Genomic DNA, 3,730 nt, shown 5'->3' with positions numbered 1-3,730 from the left:
TCTCCTCGGAGAGCCTTGAAGCTGGGTAAGTTCCGCCGGCGTGCATGTCTTCGCCTCATCCCGCTTCCGGGCACCGGCGATGTTCTACTCGCTCCCAGCATGATAAGCCATCCTTTGGCATACGTCGTACCCAACCCCCGACAAGATTTTTCGTTTCTTGGTTGGGCGCTTCTCAATCTTTTTTTGCTAGCCTTCATTTTTGCACTAAGTATGGTCAGTACTTGTGCATCCAAAACCCTTTAAACCAGTTTTGCCATATGAGTCCACTATACCTTCCTATATGCGGTATTTCAGTGCCGTTCTAAGCAAATTTCCATGCGCCACCTCTAATTTTCAAAATAAATTTCTCTTTTGTGTGCTCGTACAGCTCGCGAGGCGGTGAGGGGTGGCCGTTGTTTTCCATGCTAGATGTCTTATTCTTTCACTTGTCATTGCACGAGAGTACGGCAAAGGTATTAGGGATGCCCAGTCCCGAAATGAAAAATGAATTTACTTTATGTTGTCAAATAATAAATTCCTTGGAAAGTTTGGTATGGAGGGCACCCGTGGATACGGTTAGCCATGGAAAGTGAAAGTATGGTGGAAAAAGGAATAAACTTTATTTACTGTTTGGGAACCGCCTATGATGTATCTAGCATGGAAAGTATTGGGAACTCTAAGTCCTTTTCGTTGGTGGGAAAAGTATGCCTCCCCAAATGTTTTTATCTCTCAATTTTTGCTTTGAGATCTGGCACCTCTACAAATCCCTACTTCCCTCTACGAAGGTCCTTTCTTTTACTTTATGCATTTTTTATTTTGAATTTGAGTCTCCATCTTCTCTTATAAAGCACCAACTAAGGGGCACTATGATCGTATTAAAGTATTGGGTGTAGCTAATATTCGAGTGTGTTTCATGAATGGATCAATGATTGAGCATAATGGGCCAGGTATAACTTGCTTTAGTGTTGATATTTTGAAAGACATGGTTGCTTGTTGGTATGCTTGAGTATTGAAGTCTTCATGTCAAAACTAGACTATTGCTTTGAACCATATAAAAGTCCAAATGTCCATGCTACAAAGAAAAGATTATGTAATGAACATGTTTGTCACACCCTGATTTTCATGGCACAACACATAATGTCATAAATAATGGTAAAATGTGGTTTGACAAAAACTTTTGTGTGTTTTGGACTTTGCCTTGATTGGTTTTTGTCTGTTGCTTGCAAGTGCTCTAAAAATAAAATAAATCCTCCAACTCTTATACTCCTTCTCCTTGATCCAAAAACCTTTCCCAATGATCATGCCATGTGTATAGTACAGTATAGAATTTTCTTACAAAAATAATTTGGCCAAATAGTATTTTCAAATATTAGTTTTTCAAAACCCCCTGAATTGAGGTTTGCACTGCAAGTACTTAATTGAGGGCAGTAAAAATGTTTCCAAAAATATATTAGACTCCTATTAGATATAGGATACCCAGAAACCACAAAAATATAAATTTAAAAGTTATTTTCCTATTTTATTTAAAAGCTTTTTGTTAAGGCCAGAAATGGTCTTTAATAGGGAAAAATTATTTTATTGTTTTACAAATATTTGAAAAAAATCAGGGAAACTCAGTGGGCATATATTTCCCATATATAAGAGTTTCAACACATGGTCATGTTCAAAATATTGGACAAAACTGCCCAAAACCATTTCTGCTAGTTTCAAGGATTTGAAATATTTCTACAGGAAATATTTTCATAAAAATCCAAGAAAATTCCATCATGTCAAAAATGCCCTATTTGGTGGTCTTGCCAAGTATCATGTCTTGGAGAACAAGATAACATCATCAAATCCCCTCAAAACCATTTCTGTCCATTTTGAAGTTTGAGCAACTTTACATTGCCAAACATTCCCAAATGTTCTCAAACCTTCTGAACATTCTCAAATGTCCTAATTATACATCTAGACCAAGTGGCACAAGTTGGAGAACAAGTTAACTTGATCAAAGGGCCCCAAAACCCTTCCTGTCCAGAACCAAATTTGAACAACTCTACATTGGCAACTTTCTCCTTTTGATCCCAACTTTTGTGGACATGTTCATACCCTCAAATGATGACACTACACCAAGTGGTGCATCAAGGAGAATTGATTTGCATGACTAAATCTTGGAGAGTCCCTTTCTGCCGATTTCTAGGGTTTACAAAAGTTGCATTGGTAACCTTTCCCAAATGAACTCAATCTTGGTGGAACCTCTTATTTTCTCATACCATTTGACCATGTCAAGCCTCATGACAAATGGAGATCATCGACTTGCCCAAACCAATATCAAACACCTTCTGCCAGTTTACCAAAATACCATTTTTGACCTCTTCCACTAATCTCCATGGCCTCAATTTTTTACCACAGCCCCTCCGAGTCCCCTTGCACCTCCAGTAACTCTTCCTTGGCCTCAACTCAATGATTGAAGGGTGAAACATCCCCATTTACCCTCCTGGACAGCAGCATTCTTCCCCTTTCTCACCTCCCTCCTCACTCCAGTGGATCTCCAGGGCATCCAATGCCCCTCCCCACTTGTTTACTTCTCCCTAGTGCTACCAGACATGAGTGGGAACGCCCCTGCCCCTTAAACAATGCCATGGCAGCCAAAGGCACACTCTGGAGCGCGCTACAGTGCGCTCCCGCACTGTAGCCGCCCCCTGCCAAGCGCCTCCGGCCGCCTCGAGCCTCCCCCGCGCGCCAGTCGATGCTCCTCGGCGTCTTCAACATGCCACGGTCTGGTACCCCTCCTCCTTCTCCCTTCTCCTGCCTCCTCTCGCACGCGCACCGGCCGCCCGAGCGCTCCAATGGGCAACCTCACACGTGCGACGCCTCTGAACCTTCTCCGCTCCCTCTATTCTCTCCCTGGTCATAGACCACGTCCATGAGCACCCGGTACATGGCCCAATGTGCCAATTCGGCCCCTGGCGTTGCCTAGGCCGCGGCCGTGGTCGCCGTCCACAATGCACCATCGCATCGCCATAAAAGGCCACCCCCGAGCCCTCTTTGGCTCCGTTCGCTCTCTCTCCCTCCTGTGCATCACCCCAACCGGTTCACTCCTTTCCCCGTGCCCTCCATCCACCACCATGGCCGGATCCTTGCCGTCGGCCTCGGCTTAAATTCGCGCCACCCGAGCCCCCTCCTTCTCGCCTCATCATTCCATGGCATCACCACGACCATCGTGGAACTCTCCCCTGCTACTTCCCCTCCTTCCCGTGGCCATGCGGTCGAGCTCCACCTCCACCGCCGGCCCCGCCCGCCACGGCCAACGAAGCGCCCGCGTCCGACCACCCCTGCGGTTGCAACGCACCTTGGAGGATGCGGTGTTGTCTTATGGACCCGCTGGTCTGCTGGGCGTCGCCGGAGATGGCTGGTGCCATCGGGGAGAGCGCCGGCTCCGTCCGGCCTCGCCTCCTCTGTCTCCCGACGCGCCCGCGCGGGGGGTTGGGGATGAACCCGACTAGTGGGCCCCATGTGTCGGCGACCCTGAGGGCCGGGCCCGCAAGTTAAGTGCACACGGCTTACTCTGGAGCCGTCTCCCCGCAACGAAAGCGCACAGCAGCAAAGCCACCTTCGACGTGGCCCCTGCGCACGAGCGGCCGAGCCGCCGGGCCGTCCCAGTTGCGTCCTGCTGCTAAACCTCGCTCTGTGCGCCTCTTAAGGGTAAAGCCCTTGTCTGTTTCATTCTTTTTCTTTTTCAAGATAGCTTGTAAAATCCCTAGAGAAGTCT

The sequence above is a fragment of the Triticum aestivum genome, chromosome 2B (genome assembly GCF_018294505.1).
Source record: "Triticum aestivum cultivar Chinese Spring chromosome 2B, IWGSC CS RefSeq v2.1, whole genome shotgun sequence".
Lineage (NCBI taxonomy): Eukaryota > Viridiplantae > Streptophyta > Magnoliopsida > Poales > Poaceae > Triticum > Triticum aestivum.
Note: the sequence above shows the minus strand (reverse complement) of the source record.